At 47.4% G+C, this 20,576-nt stretch overlaps 1 protein-coding gene across 5 annotated transcripts in view; it reads right to left on the minus strand.

Annotated features, from left to right (window-relative positions):
- The window catches only part of Fyn (FYN proto-oncogene, Src family tyrosine kinase), a 193,331-nt gene that overhangs the window by 84,046 nt on the left and 88,709 nt on the right, over window positions 1–20,576 (minus strand). The gene's annotated exons all lie outside the window — the stretch shown is intronic.

Here is a 20,576-nt window from a genome sequence, read left to right on the forward strand (position 1 = left end):
CACCACACTCAAGGGCACCACACTCAAGGGCACCACACTCAAGGGCACCACACTCAAGGGTACCACACTCAAGGATCTGCCTATCTCTCCCTCCCTAGTCCTGGGGTTCTATCTTAGTTCCTGAAACATAGTCTCTCAGTGAACCTGGAGCTAACTGATTCCATCATGATGGCTAGCCAAAGAGCTCCAGAGAGGCACTCCTCACCCGCAGCACCAGGGTTATAGATGGTGCTACAGTGTCCATTGCTTATGTGGGTCCTCAAGGCCACCACACTCAAGGCTGCAATGTCAGCGACCCTCCTTCATCATCAGTAGACAACCTGTGCTGGCCATGCTTCTTAAAACTGCTGTAGTACCATCCCTGTCAGGGTGTTAAGTAAGGAGAAATAAGAGTGCAAGAAGGAAAACTGCAATTATTTAAGACAGTGGGACTGGTTATACAGAAAACCCAAGAGGACAGGGATCAAGTCTGGGGACTGATAAGAAGCATCAGTTAAACTGCCAAGCATTACTTCAGTATGGAACCCTGCAGCGCTGGTCAGGGAAGGTAATTTAAAAGGAGAACACTGGTTCTTTCTCTTGATCTCCATCTCCTGCTCTTCACCAAGCACCTCACCCAGATATGGATGTGATGACAAAAACAACTAAGGAAAACAAGTAACCTAACTACACTGCAGAAGTATGAGACAGGGACCGTAATTCACAGGAGCCATTTCAGATTCTAGTCTATTCTGTGGCTCCCAGCAAAACTCCAAATTCTACTTATTAGCAGAGTCACATGTAGGAATTCCAGTCCCCTGCATCTTTAACTCAAATGACAAACAGGGCTGAGAGGGCTCGGATGGCTCAGTGCCTGCTGTGTGAGCATGTGGACCCCCAGTGCCGCCCGCATAAGCAATGGACACTGTAGCACCATCTCTAACCCTGGTGCTGCGGGTGAGGAGTGCCTCTCTGGAGCTCTTTGGCTAGCCAGCATGATGGAATCAGTTAGCTCCAGGTTCACTGAGAGACTATGTTTCAGGAACTAAGATAGAATCCCGGGACTAGGGAGGGAGAGGTAGGCAGATCTCTGTGAGTTTAAGGCCAGTCTGGTGGTCTACACAGCAAGGCCTAGGCTAGCCAAGGCTACACTGTGAGACCCTGTCTCAGACAAAATAAAACACAACAAACACACACACAAACTATGGTGGAGATAGGTTACAGAAGGCTCTCAGCATGGACGTGTGTGTGCACGCATACACATACACACAGGTTCATACCAAACACACAAACACAAAGAGGGTGGACAGGGAGAGAGAGAGGAGGGGAAGGGAGGGAGAGAAAAAAAAAAGGCTGATACCTTTCTTCTACATGATTTAGAGTCAATATCAGCAGGAACAGAGCCTCCAAAATGGCGTCCACATTGGGTAGGAGACAGGTGTCATAAAGGAGTCACTGATAAGCAGGAAGGCAGAGAGATGAGAAGGTCAGAAACTCCCTTTATCTCCTTGAAAATGCTGTAAAGGTAACACTGAAAGAAACTGTTGAAGTCTCCTGAGGCACACCACATGACATCTGTACGGGAGGAACTGTTTAAGCCATAGTCTGCAGAGTCTGCACTCCTGGTCCACACTCAGGGGCACTGTCAGTGTGAGCGGTGGGTGTGGGACATGCTGCTAACAGTGCCAGGAAAGCATGCTCAAACACACTTTCTTCCCTGAGAGACTGGTGCGCTGTAGTTCTTGGTTAAGTGGGAATACAAATGAGGCTTACAAATAACACTGACTTCCTATATCCATGTGGATCTGAATCAGCTATCAGTTCAGTAAAACCAAGGTTATCTGAACATACTACATGAAGGTGTTACCTTCGAAACATGCTAAAAGCCTCATCGACTGCAAACAATCTGAATCAACAAGACCAGAGACAGCTTTCCTATCTGACTGGTTGACTACTAATTAGTGACTACTGAGTAACTGGTACATTCTTATAATGTAATAATATATAGCACAAAATACAAAATGTTAAATACATTTCCTGACGCAGAAAAATATTTATGATACATTGTAAAGTTGTTTTAAAGCAGGACATAAAACACTTAGTGTAAGTTTGAAATCATTTTTTGCTGGTTTTCGGCAGTGTGTGCCGCCCACAGTCAGGAAAACACCTCCAGTTAGCAAGGACTTCAGAGGTTTTTGAAATAGTGACTAATTCCCTTTCTGACAGTCTAAACCAATAAAAAGTCAAGTGCTTGTAACAACTATGCTGGATCCAGGTCTTCCAGGATCCCCAGGAGACACTGAAAGGATTCTGGCCAACCCAAGAAGACACCTACATCCCTTACTCTCAACACTGTTGGTGGCGCCACCACCAACAGAGATGACAGAGGCCGACCCAGGATGTGGGGCAGCTGGAACTGTGCAGAGTGCTGGGCTCAACAACTGTGTGCACCTCCTTGTCCTAACAACTCTCTCCACTCATATCCACTGCTCCTAGGATATGTTCCCCCACAGCTGTGCACCCATGGGTCTCACTGGAGACCTTTCCCCCAGAGACCCCTTCTCAGCTTCACAGGCCCACCATGGTCTCCCTATCTCAATCTCTTGGCTGGTCCCTAATAACTAGACATTTGTGGACAAGTCTACAGTACAGCAGTTCTCTGCAATGTATTGGTTCTCAAGTTCAGAAGAGGGACTGTCAAGACTTTCCAGGCTCAGTCTTTCCCTCCCTGTCTGCTGGTCTCCATCTGCCTTTTTTTTTTTTTCCCCTGTCTATCTCACTCTTAAAATCAGAAAATATTACTTCTCCTGTTTCTATTCCACTCTCTTCCTGGGAGACCTTCAACTCTCATTCAGCTATGAACCTGAACGGTAAATCCTGAATCCAGACACCCAGGACAGGGACCCTGCCTCATCCCAAGGCCCCAGGATGCCGCAGCCTCCACATCCAGTCCCATCATGGGCTATGGAACATTTTGTTGCTTTGGATCACACTGTTGCCTTTCAGGACTTTAGCAGGCTATGTTATAAACTCGCTTATTTGCATGCTTTCTCTCTTCAACACCTAGTTACTTAGTGTTTTTTACATGCCAGGCACGGTTTCCCTAAGTCTCATAATTCTAATCCCCGGCTACCCTGATTCCACTGTGTGCTCTCTATGGCAAAGGCTGTCCACTGCAGCTGTCTGTCGCCAGAGAATCTAGCAGCGGGCTCCAAACGTATTTAAGAAATATTTAACTGACTGAAAAGAGAGAAGGAACAAGGCAGGGGACGCAGCATTCTGTCTCCTGTGTGGTCTGACTAGAGCTGGTGGAAAATGTCTGGGTGGGGGTGGAGGGGTGATCGCTGGCTCTCCCATCTCGAATGGAGCCTTCATTTTTTTTCCTGAGCCTGTGTCCAGACCAAGAGAGGGTGATGTATATGAAAATTTAAGCTGTAGAATACTTTAGATATGATGCATTGCCATCATTGTGTTTGCACTGCCCAGCCTCACTGTGAAAAGAATGTCAGCAAGTCACCCCTTCGGCAAGCTCCTGCCACCAGCAGCCAAACAACAACAACATCAACAACAACAAGAAGCTGACAATACCCAAATGAAAAACACAAATGAGCAAGAGACACACACCCAGAGCGAGCACAAACCTACACTGCCTGCAGGAAGCCTCTAATTGCCTCCACGCTCCTTCCACTCCTTCGGCATCCTTCCAGCTGCTTACATTTAAGGAAACCCAACTAGTGCGCTCCTGGCAGCTGTGGAGGAGACAGGACATGCGGCTCCAGTGCCCGGCTGGCTGTGGCAGGCAGGGACGAACAAGGACATAAGATCCACAGCAAGCAAGGCTCAACTGAAGATCTAACAACAAGTTTGATGCGTCCTCTGCAAAACTGAGCAGACAAGCTCACAGGGCAGGGAGACAACAAGAAACAAGGACAATCATTCTGTGGGGAGGCGGCAGTAGCCTGTGTAGGCAGGAATGCTGCGGTGGCACACACATCCCAGCAGCCTGCCACCGCACGCAGGAGGCGGGCAGTGGAGCCCAGGCTGCATTCAGGCAGACTTCTGGAGGGGAAATGACCGGAAATGCAGGCACCCACGCTCCCCAGCATGGTGGAACTAACCCTCCCCTGGCAAGAATTCCAATGCTTAGAAATGCCAGCCTTTGATTCCAGTCTCACTTTGATCCTGTCTTCCCTGCTCCCTGTACAGGAATGTCACCAATCACTCCCAGCTGTCACCCTTTCTAGGTCCTGCCACTCACCACTCACACACTGGCTCTTTTTAGGTAGGAGATGCACTAGCACCATCAGCTGCTGGAGGCAGGGCTAGGCCTAAGGGCAGGTCCCTCTGTCAACTCCACAACACGCCACACACCTCCAGAAACCAAGCTAGCTGGATTCACATTCTTTTTGCAAGTTCAGAATTTACAATTATTCTGTGAGTGAGCCTGAAGACCCTGGACAACTTTACCCAAATCTCAAAGGCAGTAAAGATGGTGTGGGGACTCATGGGCCAGGCTGACTACAAAGCTTGCTCATCATGCTTCTGAATGAAGCAAGAAGGTGCTCGTCGTTTAAGGGATGCTCTGGGCGTCATGAAGAAGAGTAAACACCAGGGTCATGTTTCCAGATTCAAACGGGATTTAGAGATTTAGACAGTGAAGCTGGAAGCCAGTGAGTGAGAAGGGCTGCTGTTAAACCATCCTGGTTTCCTGGTACATCCATCATTTTGGAATCTGTAGGGACTGTGGGGGATTTAGAGGTGTGTAGCTGGATATTTTACAATAAATTCGGTAATGTGGGAGGAGTTGGGAGGAGGGAAGGTTGGAAGGAGAAGGAGGAGGAGGAGCGAGGGGAAGATGGCAGCGGACGTGCAAGTGTCTCTAGCAGTCTAAGGTAGTCGTAATATCTAGGTTAGGTATTAGGTAACACCTCTAATTGTGTGGGCTTCTTGTTTATTGAGCATTGCCAAACACATAAAGCCTTTGGATAATCTAAGCACTAGAGTCTCATTTCTACTGGGCACCGCATGGATGGCTGGATGGTCTGGGCTCAGCCCAACTTTGTGGAGACAGTGTGGTAGATTGGCAGAGCCGTCTCCCAAGATGGTGTCTCGTGGATGGAAGGGCCAGTGTCCCTGGCCGTCTCTGAGCCGGTGGCCTGAGCCCAGCAGTGGGGAGAACACACCAAAGCTCAAGGCCTCAGGCCTTGCCTAGTCACGAAGATGGCGGCCCTTTAACAACAAGCCAGATGGGGTGTTGCCGGTTTAAATATTACCCTTAACAGAGGTGGCTGTTCTGTTTCCCCAGGTGTTCCCTTCTTCCCAGCAGACTGAAGCAGAAATGCAGAGCCTTTCTTGAGCTAGAACACACAGCATCCTATGATGCAAAGAGCTCTCTGCTGGGCAACAGGAGGGACTCACAGGCTACCCATTCAGGGTCTCCTTCCCCCTTCAACAGGACAACTCCATCATGAAGGAGCATCTCCAACCATCCCTGCCTGTAAAGCCAAGCAGGCGGCAGTTACTGGAGACGCAGCTCGACATCAAAGCAGGACTGGAGTCCATGGAGTGGGTGGCTACATTTTTTTTCTTCCTTGTGTTGTACCAAAAAAACAAAAACGGTTATGCTCTTGCATGTGGGAATCACTTCAACACGTATGCTGTGTGTGTAGTGTTCTTCGAACAGCGATGGAGAGGCATCACATGGAGTCTTACATAAGTGGCCTAAGCTGGAGAAAAGGGCCATCTTTCCTATGTTTGGTTTGGACTTCCCAAGGACAGCCCAGCGAGGAGGCTTACTGGGCAGCAGGCCCACAGTGGACCAGCCTTCTGGGAGATGCTCCACTTCTTCATTGGGCTCCTCCTTCTCCCATCTCCATGAAAATCCAAGCAAGTCTCAGATCAGTCACATGGGGCAGAAGCAACAGGGGAGACGTTCTGGAAACAGCTTTTGCTTCATCCACTGCCTGATGGCTAAGACAAGCTCTGCTCTGTTGATGTCCCCTGCCTGCATCAACGTTTTACTGTCACAACTATCATGGTTTCTACACATAAAATGTCACCAGTAGCATCCCTGGGTGCTGCAAAGGGGCCAAGATGGTATGGGAAATACACACCTCATTCCAACTCAGTACAAGGTAGGGTCACAAGCCAATTTTAGTGCTCAAACTATGTTTTCTTTCTAATCTATAGGACAAAATTGAATCATTTGAAAAAATAACAGCATCAATTCAGAGATAAGATAATCGAGAAGAGGTCTTGGTTGGAGCTGGCGAGGCGCATGGAGGTCTTTTGGGTTACTCTCTTTATTCTTGTGAATGGAAAAGTTTCTATGACTAAATGTTTTAAAAAGCAAATTTGTCACTGATTCTTGTCAAGCAAAACTAACAATTGAGTCTATTACTTCCTGTGTTTGAAAGATTTAATAAGAAGCCTCTGTGGTAAGCGGTGAGGCTGGGGCTCATGATTCAGGCTGGGGTGCTGTAGGAGGCGGGAGCGGGAGGGGGAGCATGGCTCAGTGCTCTGTGAAAGCTCCCCAGGTGATCTCACTGGGGTGAGAACCTCTGTGCTGGCAGAAAGTGTAGAAACCACACTTTCCAGTGTATTAATTGTGAGAATCAATACTTTGCATACTGCAAAGCTGAGCCTCCAGCTCCTCTGCAGGCTGAGGAGAGTGTGGGGCTCTGACTTGGCAGAATCAAACTGTTTTAACAGTCTCCCTCTCTGTTAGGTCAGGGGTGGGTTAGAGAAGCACCCAATTAGATTGCATTCTCTCACCTGCTTACCAACTCACACTAAGGAGTTCCTCCACTGGCTCTCAGACTTACGGACCTGGAGAACACGGGCGTTGTAACACAGAAGCAAAAAGAAAAAAAGTCATGTCCTTTACAACACAATTGGCCCCCTTGTCCCAGTCCCTAGTTCTTGTCTTTCCTGCTGAGGCTCATTCTCTCCTCTAGCTTCAGGGCCTGCTGAGGAACACACAGAGAGGGCTGGGAGGAGAGCAAAAGATGACAGCAAGTCGGGGAGTCCCGGCCCAGGACAGGGATGTGGGGATGCAGACAGGATCCCCAGACAGGGATGCAGGTGTTGAGGGATGGGGTCACGTGAAGGTAGCTTGACTGGGTGAGCTACCAGAGACCAGAACTATCGGCCACTCTGTGGAGATCCTGAATAAGGCAGGGGGAGAAAGAAAGTTCCTGAGAGAAGGAACTGTGCACATGTGCACACAGTCAGCCTGGCAGTATTTTTATATCTGGGGATGATGGACTGAATCATGTCCCCTTAGGGCTCATGGGCGGAAGCCCTATCTCTCAAAGTAACTGTATTTAAAGACAGGGACTTTGGAAGAGGTAATTAATAAGGTCACAGGGGTTTCAAAGCGGGGGAGGGGAGGCTGGAATGTAGATCAGTTGGCAAAGTGCTTACCCATAGCTCACAGTTCTACCTGGTTCCCCCACACCATATACAACTGGGTGTTGGTGCATTTCTGTACTCCAGCATATGGGAGGTGGAGGCAGCAGAGTCAGAAGTTCAAGACCATCCTGTGCTACATAGGGAGCTCCAGGCTAGCCGGTATTTTTGGGGTGGGGGGTTTATTTGTTTTTGTCTGTTTGCTTTTTTTTTCTTTTGCTTCCATGAGACAGAGTTTCGCTGTGTAGCCTGGCTATCCTGGAACTTACTCTGTAGACCAGGCTGGTCTTGAACTCACAGAGATCTATCTGCCCCTGCTTCCTGGATGCTTGGATGAAAAGTGTGAGCCACTACCACCCGGCCTTCTTCTCTTTTGAAATTTTACTTTATTTACTTTCTAAAACAGAATAAAACAACACACTAAATAAACAAGAGGAAGAATCCTGACTTAAACCTAGTACTGTGGAGATGGTGGCAGGAAGACTGTAAACTCAAGGCCAGCCTGGGCTATGTAGTGAGGCAAACTAATAATAATAGTTAATAATAAAAACTCTAAGAAGTAATTTTAAAGGAAGAAGTAACAGAAGGCATGCACATACAGAAAGGGCCATGTGAGGATGCAGAGGCTCTCGCCACCTACAAACCAAGGAGACAGGCCTCAAGAAACTTACGCTCTGGCACGTTGATCTCGGACTTCTAGTATCCAGTCTGGGAAATCTATTTCTGTTGCGTAGCTCCCCTTGCCCCTCAGTCTCAGGCCTTTAGTTACTGCTCCCTGAACTGACTAATATACCAAAGGTGTCCTAGATGGAAACAGGTATCCGGAAGTGACCTGATGTGCTAAGGGTTCTAGACCACATCACACTGTTCTTTCAGTCACTGTTTTCAGCAGCTGCGATAAAGAGGAAAGAGAATGGGACACGGAGAAGATGCTCCAGCCTGAGGGATCACGAGGAAGGGGTCATCTAAGATAAGCTTTCCATTAACACAAATTGAATGTGGTGTGTGCTGGGAACTAAACTTGGGTCCTCTGCCAGAGCTAACAGTGATCTGATCTGCTCAGCCATCTTTCCCGGCCCTCAGAGGACTCTTGAGAGGAGGGAAGGAGCTCTTGCAGCCAGGTGGTGCAGGTTTGCTGCTGGACTGCACATGAAACAGAACAGCTGGACGTGGTGGGATGCGGCTGGACAGACACCACAGAAGGCTCCAGTGCCACTTCAGCCTTTCCAGGCCAGGGAGCAGGGCCAAGGCTGACCAGACAAGGTCTGAGGGAAGAGAACGTGGAGACTGACACAGGGCGAAAGTGAAGAGTGACTTTCATCAGCATTGTTTCCTACCTTATTTAATCCGTGAAACAACCACCATTTTGAGTGGTGGGAAAACTGAGGTTCACAAAGGGCAGGTGTCTTGCTTAAGAGTCCACAGAGTCAGTAATGCCAAGTCTGCTTCAAACACATGCCTAGGACCAGTGCCTGTCCAGTCTTCTGTTTAAGGCCCCAACCCAGGCTGCAGAGGTGGCTCAGCTGTTAAGAGCAGTGGCCGCTCCTTCAGAGGACCTGAGTTAAATTCCAGGGAACCATATGATGGCTTACAATCATCTATACGGGATCTGATGACCTCTTCTGCCAAGCAGGTACACATAACATATACATAAAATAGATGAATAAATAAATCTTTTGCTGGGTAGTTGGTGGCACAGGCTTTTAATCTCAGCACTCGGGAGGCAGAGACAGGCAGAGCACTGTAAGTTAGAGGCCAGCCTGGTCTAGAGAGAGTTACAAGACAGCCAGGATTACACGGAGAAACCCTGTTTTGAAAAAATCAAAAACAAAACTAAACCAAAAAACCAAATACTCAAAACCATGAATGAATGAATGAATGAATGAATGAATGCCCATTCCTGGTCACCACCCTCACCCCATCAGAATGAAGATATACAATTCGCATTGCTTTTAGAGTTGAGAGATAGAAAACTTAACCACAAGGCTTCCAGGACACAGGCCCCTTGAGGAAATCAGCCTCTAACACAGCAGCTGTGACTGGCTGTTGGTGTCCTTTTCTACTACAGCACAATGAGAGGGTCAAGGTGAAATGTCCCTGTTGTACCCAGTAGCAGTGACCTCAACCTGTGAGTCTCAGCCCCCACAGGGGTTGCACATCAGACAGTTATAATTCAGCATCATTACGGCTATGAAGTAGCCATAAAATAATTTTATGGTTGGGGTCACCACAACATGGGGAACTGTATTAAAGGGTCTTAGTATTAGGAAGGTTGAGAAGCACTGCTCTATAGGATCAAAGAACCAACAAGGGTCACTTGGACAGACAGCTACAGAAATGCATAGAAGAGTGGTGGGTGGGGGAGGGGTACTGTCCACACTGTGTTTTCAGTGCGGGGTCAGCGGGCACTCATTTTCTGCTGTTAGTAACAGAATGCTTGAGACCGGGTCACTTACCGAGAAGAGTTTATTCTGCATGGCTTCTGTGGGAGGCCAGCGGGTACGTAGGGAGTGATCACAGGGAGAGAGGAGACAAGAGAAAGCAGAAGGAGCAGAGCTTGCTCCAGCTGCCCTCCCCTAAGAATGAACCAACACCACGAGAAGCATCATCATCTCAACGACAGACTGGCCCTTGTACGCCCTCCTCTGGGTACAGGCCAGCACCTTTCACTAAGCCTCCAGAAGCCATGCAAGTACAACACTGCTGTCTGTGATCAGCGAATGGCAGACACAATAATACTTTATCTTTTTACCCATGGCTTGTCTAAATCTTAAGATACACTGAGATAAAAATCAGGTTAGTAATAAGAATTAATGCTCCTAAAATAAAATGGTGGTGCACTCTTCACCTTCTGGTGCCTTAACAGCCCCGGGTTCTATAGTTTCTCTGTGAATGCTTCCTGATGGTACCAATGTGTGCAGGTGTGTGTGTGTGTGTGTGTGAGACTGTACATGTGAGAGTGTGTGTGTGATGTGTGTATATATGTGTGAGACTGTGTGTGTGGTGTGTATGTGTGAGTATGACTGTGTGTGTGTATATATGAGTGTGTGTGTATAAGATTGTGTGTTTGTGTGTGTGAGAGACAGACTATGGTATGTGACTGTGGGTGTGTGAGAGTTATGTGGTGTGTGTGTATATGTGAGAGAGTGTGTGTGCATGACTGTGTGGTGTGAGAGAGTGTGTGTGCATGACTATATGGCGTGTGTGAGTATGGGTGTGTGAGTGTGTGTTTTTGTGTGTGGTATGTATGTATGTATGTATGTATGTATGTATGTGTGAGAGTGTGTGTTCATGACTATATGGTGTGTGTAAGTGTGGGTGTGTGAGAATATGTGTGTATGTGTGAGAGTGTGTGTGCACAACTATGTGGTATGTGTGTGCATGACTGTGGTGTGTGAGTGTGTGTCTGTATGTTTACGGATCTCCCGCTCCCACTCTGCTTTACAGACACAGTCCTACCACAGTTTTTCCCCCACACAGTAATTACAGGATATTCTTTTTATCCATTAAGTAAATCCATCTGTATCCTGTGCCATGACTGACTGCCCCTCTGATCCCCGGGGCAGTACCAACCATGTACTCTATCTGAAGATTCCAGAGGGTTTGACAGACAAAATATCCTCCATGGTGTCAGGTGTTAAAAGCTTGAAAAATGTGGAAGTTGTGTATATGCACACATTTTAGGGCAAGTCTGTCAAGGTATAGGCTTCCCACAGCTCAATTCTCCCTAAGACTGTTGGATGCAATTGAGTCCACATGAGTGGTTCTTACGCTCTTATCTGGGGCCAGTTTCCAGACACGACTGAGCATGGAGGCATTTGCTATCTCCTTGGGAGATACCAAGAAACTCTCCAGGTCAAGGGCCACTTAAGTGTTGTCTGCCCAAAGCATTTGCTATGTCCTGTCCCCTGCTCCTCCTTTCTCAGCTAAAGTAAAACGTTTTTACTCAGGAGATAAACTAAACCTGGAGACCAAAAGACACTTGTCTAGAGTCAATGATAGTCTCTGGCTATGTAGTACAAATACAGCCAGTAAAAAGACACTGTGAGGTGAACAAGAGCTAGTCACCCAAGGAAATAAAGATGGCGGTAAGCCAGGGGTGAGAGGGGAGTGCTGTGCGGGTGAGCATTGCTTTAGGAAGGGGTGGGTAAGGAGACAGGCCTTCCCTTTGTTCTGACTCCACATCACCTCACACCTACAGCAATCTGAAGGGCAGGTTTCAGGCAGTCTGGGAAGAGGAGGGGCCACATCTACTTACAACCTCAAGAACACAACACTGAGGGAACTGAACCCATGTACCACTTAGGACAGCAGCTGATTTGGGTGTCACCTTTCCTTTGGTTGTTATATGACCTCAGAAAATGCACTGCAGGTGTATCCATTTTGTCACCAAGAGTGGTGGGAGATAAGGTCTAGGCTCCAGGTAAGAACATGAGACAATCTTTTCCCTACCAAATTTCAGTTTTACGAGTCAGTTTGTGTGGGGTGATCACTGCAGATTCCAGGCTTCTTGGCCCCATTCTTTTGCCAGCTTCTTCCCACACCATGAGTATGGTCTAATAGTTCACGCAATGGTGTCAACAGACAAAGAGCTACATCTGACAGTAACAGAACCTGACCTTCCTAATGCTTTAATATATAATAATATATTATATAATAACTGATTGGGAAATATCTGACCAGTCAAAATGCAACACTGGGCTGGGGAGACGGCTTGATGGGTGAAGTGCTTGCTATGCAAACAAGAGGACCTGAGACCTGAGTCAGGACCCCACGGCCATACAAAAGCTGGGAACTGTGACACACGCCTGTAACCCCAGTGTCGGGAGTGTGCTGAAAGAGCAGCGGGCTCACCAGGCTTGCCAACCAAGGTAATGAGCTCCATGTTCAGGGAGAGAACTTATCTCAAAAGGTGAGGTGGAGAAAACAGAGACTGAGAGAACAGAGACTGATAACAGTCCAACCCTGGGCCTCCACATTTATACACGAGGGAGTGCACCCCCACATACATGCCCGCAACCTATATAACACATACATGCACATGCAACACACACACACACACACACACACACACACACATACAATGGCACAGAATAACACAACAAAAGAGAGATATAAAACTGGGTGTGGTAGAGATGTCTATAACCTGTTACTCCGAAGGCTTAGACTATAGGTTCAATTTCTCAATACCATCCCCTCAAAAAGGGCATTTGTGACATTTATATGCAATACCTATGTGTTCTATGATATCACTGAGAAATTATTAGATAACAAATATTTAAAGAACCTATTGAATAAGAAGGAATGACATTATAATTAATGTCAACTTGGTCTTGAAAAAAATGCCACCAAGTTACTTCTAAGAAAAAGCATTGTGGAAAGTACCATGGAGAAAGCAGAGCTATGCTCTAGCACACAGCAGCATTCCTAGGCAGTGGCCTCCCTGGCTGCCAGGGCAGAGGCAAACTGCTGAGCTGGCAGTTATGGTCACAAGAAACATCTCCCTGTAATTAGGGTGCCAGGGGAAATGTCGCAAGGAGGAGAGAAGAATGTGGCCTCAGATTCGGGGGAGGTGAGAGCACTGATTATGTTTCTCTGGGGAGATTCAAGTGAAAGACCAAGCTGCTGTGACCTTGTCCTGCTGTGTGGCCCAGGAAGGCAGCCAGGAGTCACCATGAACACACCTGAAAGGTGTCTCCCTCAAAGTGAGACATGCCGGAAGATTAAGATACATAGTTTCAAAGGTGTAGTCTAAAGGTTACATGGTAAACAACATTTTGGATATACACTGCGTTAGAGAAGATACATTATAAACACCAAGTTGACTGGTGTTGAGACAATGATTCAGTCTGCACTAGTGAGTCCATCCAGTGGTGGAAGCATGGCCGCTGGAAGACTCAGGTGGTTTGAATAAATGTTGTAACCCAGGAGGTGACCTGTCAGGGAGCATCGTCTGCTTGCTACTGGCGAGCAGGCAATTTTCCCTTCAGGAAGCAGAAGAGATTCAAGATGATCAAGTCTAATTGGCAGGGTGCTGTCCCTCTGTGCCTAGAGGGTGGTTAATCTGTTAACCAAGAGAAGGGTGGAGTTCTTACACGTCGAAGGACAGTGGCAGAAGCTTTCTGTCTTCACTGCTGCTGCCCTCCAAAGTAGAGGAATTCTAGATAAAGCAAGCTAGACCTCACCATGCTGTTCTTGGCCTGGACCCTCCTGGAAGCTGTTCATCTCCTCCCCCTGCTTTAGTCCTTTCCTGGGCACAGGGTACAGACTTTCCCGTGCTGTGTACACACTGATACATGTGGAGGACGAGCACAAAATGGGCAAATGCAGGACTTGGGGCAGTTTGAAAAGGAAAATCCTATGACATTCAGAGGGAAGTGCCATTTAAAGGTGACATAAGAAATATCCACTTCTGTGTGTTTAATCAACTAATCAGAACTCTAAGGCTTTGATTTACGGAAATCCAATGCCTTGGAGTAGTAAATAATGCAGTTAAATGATGCTTTTGTGAAACCAGCTTTCCTTCTTTGCAAACCTACCAACCTGTAACTCAAAGCAGTGTCACAGTTTCACTGCAGGATAATAGTTTCTTATGCAGAGAAGAAACTGTGAGGAGCAAACATTCAAAGGACAAAGGAAAGTCCTGTTTGTCAACAAGGCCCGCCATCAGGCTGCCTCAGCCAGCAGCAATGCTGGCTGCAAACAGGGGTTGAGCATCACATGAACGACCAACTGCTGATGTATACGTAACGTAAGTCAGGATGGGACATACACAGACCCAGACTTCCGGCAGTGTCTGGCCTGAACTCTACAGCACCTGGTCCTTTCAGAAGTGAGGCTCTTGCATCTCCCCAGCAGTTTGGGGACCTTCTCAGACTGGCAGGATGACCTCTACAGCCTGAGGCAAGAACTGCAGACTAGGAAACAGTCAGAGGGGACCCTGGGCATGGAGGCACTGAGAGACCCTGAATAACCATGGGGACAGAGGTGGCTTGATGTGACTCCATTTCAGTCACATTACATCAGCCATCTGACGTGTGTGCAAGAAGAAAGTGAAAAAAATCCTCCATGCAGGGAGGCCGTGAGACACTAGGTTACAAGAAGCATTCTGTAGAAGTTATTTCTGCTTATCCCTAAAGGTAAGAGAGAAAACATGTACTACAGTCTGCTATTACAATAAAATCTAGCTGACTACCACAGAAATCAAACCTATGAAGATGTATATCATATAGTACAATGAAAGAGAGCAAACACTATCAGGCAGTTTTCCAAAAATAGCTAGGATGCAGGCAAAACGTATGCCGACACCTGACACTACAGATGAGAGAAAGCTAGGTCACAGGCCTAAGGATGGAAAACAAGCTGACATCACCTGCCCTGTGGTGTGACATGATATTAGACACAAGGCAGCACTTATGATGCCTTCCTGAAAACTTCCAATCTCTATTTTCACAGATTCATACTTAGAACCAAAACATTGAGATACTCGCTGCTGTTTCTAGATGTCTCAGAAAATGAACAATATGTGTACGTGTGTGTGTGTATACATGTGTGTGTGTATAATTTTTATATATGACTGGAAGAGAATAAAGCAGATAGATCATACATAGAACAAATGGTAACTTTAGGTAAAGCCTTTAGAGGCTTCTGTGTTGTCTCTTACTCTACTGACTAGTAGGTTTGATATTTTTCAAAAATAAAATGTTTGGGTGCTGAAGAGATGGCCCAGCAGCTAAGAGCATGCACTGCTCTTCCAGAGGGCCTGGGTTCTATCTCCAGCACCCACGTCAAGTGGTTCACAACCTCCTATAACTTCAGCTGCTCTAGGGCATCTTACACCTCTGGCCTCTGTACACCTGCACTTAGGTACACATAAACCCCATATGGACACAGAAAGATACATAGTTAAATATAATACAAATGAAATAAAATATTAAAAGTTGTTGAAGAAAGGCAGAAAGGAAAAAAAACAACCACTACCACCTCCAAACACAGAAGGTGGGTACTACCCGACCTGAACGTCAGTGTGGACATCTCCTCATACTCTCTCTTCAGTGTTCAATGTTACTGCTTTAACGGATCTGGCTCATGCTCATTCAAGCCAGCATGCCATTGTTTAGGCTTATTTGCTGGCTGACACCCAAACTGAACTTTACACAGAGCTCTCTCAGCAGCCTGTGCTAATCCTTGAGGCAGGATGAAGCCTCAGAGCAAATCTACAACTCAGCATGCTGACACCTATCAGAAATGCTAACATCTCTAGCAGAATGATTTCTTAAAGTTTTATTTTTTGAACTCTGTGTGTGTGTGTGTCTGTGTGTGTGTGTGTGTGTCTGTCTGTCTGTCTGTTCATGGAGGCTGGAGCTGCAGGTGGTTGTGAGCTGACCAAGAAGGGTGCTAGTAACAGAACTTGAGGCCCCAGGAAGAGCAATGAAACACTTAACCACTGAGCCATCTCTCCAACCCTGTCAAGATGGTTTCTGGTTGGTAAGATTTCATAAAAGTCTATGGTCAGCGTATCTTACTGGACTCATCTTTCCCTCAAATAGAAGGGTCCCATTTTCCTGTGCTGGGCAAGGGTGGCAGAAGGACAGGTACGAGGGACTGATTAGCCACTCCATGAGGTGTCAGTGAACCTGTGTCCAGGAACAGCATACTGTGCTGTGAGTTCTGGTGCACAGCGCAACAACACCCTGTCTGTGGAACAGCCGTCTGAATCCCATGTCTAGAGTTCCCAGGGAAGCAGCAGTGAGGACTTGGATGCCTTCAGTCCAGATGGCTAGAGGGGACCTAGGTTCCAATCGTGAGTGTGCATTTGGCTCCGTGGTAGTTCCTTGCTCAGCACCAAGCTACCAACAGTGCCTCCAATTCTGCAGAGGACAACAAACACTTGCGCACATTACCAAATGGCCCTGCCTTACGCAGGCAAATTCAGGAGCCTCCGACGCCTGGTGACATGACTCCATCATGTAAGAACTTGTCTGGAAGATCAAATGCAGTGCAGCTCTTGATAAACTTAAAGGAGCGGTCTGAGTGGCATCCAGATACGCAGCCGCACCAGCACAGCTGAGCCAGGGCCGGCCACCTGCGTCCCAGGTGGCTCTACTGTGGTCTTTTCTAACTAGTCAAACACTAGCATACATGACAGCTGCTGACTCTGAAAATCCTTCCCCTAAGTAAGTGAGCAGTTGGGGCGTCTACATGTTGCTACAGATTACAGCCACACTGTGGCCTGAGTGTTGGAGTGAGGGCAGATGGCAAAGCCATGGGCTACTGTACACAAGCAAGGCAGCAGATCCTGGAAGCGGTTCACGGAATCTGGTTCAGGATGTTGCCAAAACTGTCCTGGAGAGAAAATGACACCTGTCTTAGTGAGCAAGAGCTGAAGGGATGATTGTGGCGGACTCAGCTATCAGGACTACAGAACAAGGCAGAAGACGGTCTGGCCTCTATACACAGGCTGGATTCCAAACTGTAGACATCTCCTTCCACATCTGAAAGGGAACCTTGGAGGCTGTGCCAGATTGCAACACACAAAAGTCTCTTGGAGTGTAAGCTCTGAGCAAAAGCTGAGGTGGGGCAGGGATTTGTGGTTCCGTGCCTCCAACCTTGTAGAGAGCCTCTTAGCAGGAGGACAGATCCAACATGAGGGACCCAGGGAGCTCCACTGAAACGCAAACTGGACCCTGGTCCCTTTCTAGACACTCCTCTGGAAAAGAGCTGCCCCCACCTTCCTCATGGTTCATTCTTGCTCTCCTCTGGTCTTCATGACTCAGGATGCAAGTGAAGCGCTTCTGCCCTCAGGACTGGTCAGTGCTTGGCGCTGCAAAACTTTTTATGCATTTCTCTGCTTCTCCACACCGTTTAAATGACAAGCTAATTTCCTTATGCAATTTGATTTTTCCCTTTATCAATCATTTTTATTTAGGCCTTAAAAATGCTGACTGGGCAGAAATACCCAGCTTCTCCTCCTTTAAGGCTGAGATCTTCCTGTACAGGCGGAGCAATAAGGCCCCAAAAGGCTGTGGGCAGGAGGCGGAACTCATTAAAGTCATTTGTCTAAAGAACAGAGAGAAAACAGATACCCACTCCAGACCACAGGCCACCAGGAAAGAACAATGATGCTCTGGCGCGACCTGTGGCATACAGACACTCGCCCCACCTAATGCAGTGTTCTACAGCCTCTCTCAACTCTGTTTACCTGTGACACTTCTGTACATCCCTCCACGTTGCCTTCAGGTTAAAGACATGGACTGACAACAAAGACTCCCCAAATCTCTGGGCCCGGCCATCTGAAGCAGGGCTTTCTGCCTTCTCTCGTCTGGCTTTGTAGAACACACTTCCACAGCACTCATGTGACAGCAGAAATGACAAGAAAGGACTAAAGGCTCGGAAAGCCGAAAGAACATCACACCAGAGCTTTTGTAAGGACACATTTATGTCCTTAGCATATGCCACACCCTTTCTGGGAGGATATTACTGGCCTTGAAGCTGGGTTAGTGTAACCTAAAATATACCACACAAAAAGCACAGTTACCCTCCCAAAATAGGCCCCATAATTAAGTAAAGTATTTTCAAGAGAATTGTTCTGCATCCCAGCTTGACATATGTTGCTTTAATCTCCCGGCATCAGCACATGCAGCCATACTGGGCTACAAAAGTGTTCAGCACATCACAGTTACGCCAGACTGTGCTGTCATGGCAAGCGGATGCAAATACACAGCCCTGTGTTCCAGAATACTGCCTCTCAGTCATCTGTGATGTGATCCATCTCCTCCCTAAGCACATCTTTATCCTTCCAGAGTCACTATCCCTGATTCAAAAGAAAGGACCAGCTCAGACAGCAATGCCATTTCAACGACAGACACACACATCTGAGGAAGCTGGGGCCTACAGCAGGAGACTGCCCTCTCTGTGCAGATGCTGACGTCAGGCTGTGAGAACCTCTCTTTCCTCTTTCATCATTCAGTAGGACTTGTCTGTCTGAATTCTTTTATGTCTGCTTTTGCTTGGAGTAAGGGATAAAGAAGGAGGCAGATTCTCGGAGCTATCTCAGGCCTCTGTGTTCTGAGCTCTTTTCAGGTGTGTGTGTGTGTGTGCGTGTGCGTGTGTGTGATTAAATATTAAAATATTTTAAAATATAAACTCTCAAAACAGGCACTTTCAATATTTTACTAGCTCTAACATCAGTTTCTCAGTCTCAGTACCACCGACATCTGGGGTCATTTTCTGGGTGTGTGCACATGTGCAGTTCTAATACTGCAGGGCTTTTAGCAGCATCCTTGACATCACCAAACACCGCTTGGGAAGGCACACTGACCTCAGATGAGAACCACTGTTCTTATCTTTCATTGAATTTATCTGTCACACTGATATGGCTAGAGGACAGGGCGTCACCGGGTATTCACACGCTGTGGCTGTAAGAACCTTAAGTCTCTTGACTCATAATGAAGAATTAGAATCTGAGAAATGCTTGCGCCTCAAGAGATTCATCCACAGCACTCCCCCTGCCTCAGCTAAGAGTGCCAAGACTGGTTTTCACTAGCACAGAGAAGATGGATTTGCTATGCTGTCCTCCTTTCTCCATTTTCAGAAGACCACACAATAGAACACCTACATGACCCATCACTAGGCTCAGTACTGAGCGTGATGGGTGGAGGGAGGTTAGGGCTAGGTATCTACTGAGACAAGGCGTTCCAGCCTGATCCTGACAGGCATAGTACTTTGGTGCTGGGCAGCTGCCAGAGGAGGAATTGTAAGGCAGGAGGCTCTGCTAAGAGTTTCACGGGATGGGGCAGGACATCAACGTAACACTAGAGGAAGGAAGAGCAGAAGGGGGTGAGTTTAGTTCACAGGAGAGGGTGCGGCAGAGGAAGGAGATCACATAAACACAGTGGATGGACGCGTGTGTGGGCAGGTGACACAGCGGGTCCTGCAGCATTACTGCCGTGTGCCAGGCACTGTGTGGGGTGGGGGAAGAACTCAGCCTAAGCCCCCAGCCCACATGCAGTGCACTCTCCACCATCACACGTTACAAGCTGTGATAACTGTCCTCTACGACTCATTCTTTCCATCTTTCATTCCCACAGAACAAAATCCAGTCTCCTTACTGTATGGTTCTATGGGTTTCTACAAAAGCCTACAGCTGTATAAATAACCCCGCAATTAACATATGGAACAAAACGATCACTCTTTTGAAACAATTTCCTAGTGTCCCCTAATTGTTTATTATTTTATTTTTCATTAAGACAAAACATCTGGCTCAGCACAATGACTTAATGCATGCATACAGTGTCAACGATCAAACTGGGGTAAGCATTCTCAACTCCTCAGACGTTTCTACATGCTTGGGGCAGCTGTATCCCTAGTTACTCTGATATAAAGCCTACACTGTGATAACTGAACTCCCTAAAGGGCCACTCCCTCCAATCGCAACGCTGTGCCCCCAGCAAGCTGCCACAGGCAAGTTCCTCTTATCTCTGAGAAGACTTGAATCCCCTGGTTAGAAATGTTGCTGAAGAGACTTTCTGGCTCTCTAGAGACGACTGTAGAGACCTTCTGAGGCCGTGTCCGCATCCCCGACTCACAGACCAGACATGTGGCCTTAATATCGCACTCTCTGCAGCAATGCCAAGGCTGGTCCTCTCCCAAACACAGGGAAAGGCTGCACCCCAAAGTCCAACTGTTAGCTCAATAACGGGTGAAGGCACATAAAACCAAACGTATCATGTACTTCACTCTGTCCCTTCTTACTGACAGGAATGAACATAGCATCAGAACTTTAACCAAAAGCTTAAAGGATGAGACCTCACTCGATTGTAACCATGGCAGGAAGGGAGGCTGAGTGCGGGGCTTGTCTGACAGTGGCTTCCTTGGGTTCTAGAAGGAGGCCGAGTAACAGCTTCCCTCTTGCCTTCCCCCCACCAAGCTCATTATGGAGTGAGTATATAGTAAATGATGGAGAAGCCGCTGTGATAGCCACTGTGAAGTCACACTGTGTGAACAACCCATTCCCAAGCCTTCTGAGTCTGTCATGACACACAGCTGCTGTGGAGTACCTACTATGCCCCAGTGTGACTCAGCTGACTGTTCCCACAACAGTCCTGGGGAATAGGGAATATTAAAGACCTCAGTTTACAGAAGAACCCGAGACTCGGAGGGTTACTGTAAAACAACCAATGGGTACA

The sequence above is a fragment of the Grammomys surdaster genome, unplaced genomic scaffold, assembly GCF_004785775.1.
Source record: "Grammomys surdaster isolate TR1022 unplaced genomic scaffold, NIH_TR_1.0 190, whole genome shotgun sequence".
Lineage (NCBI taxonomy): Eukaryota > Metazoa > Chordata > Mammalia > Rodentia > Muridae > Grammomys > Grammomys surdaster.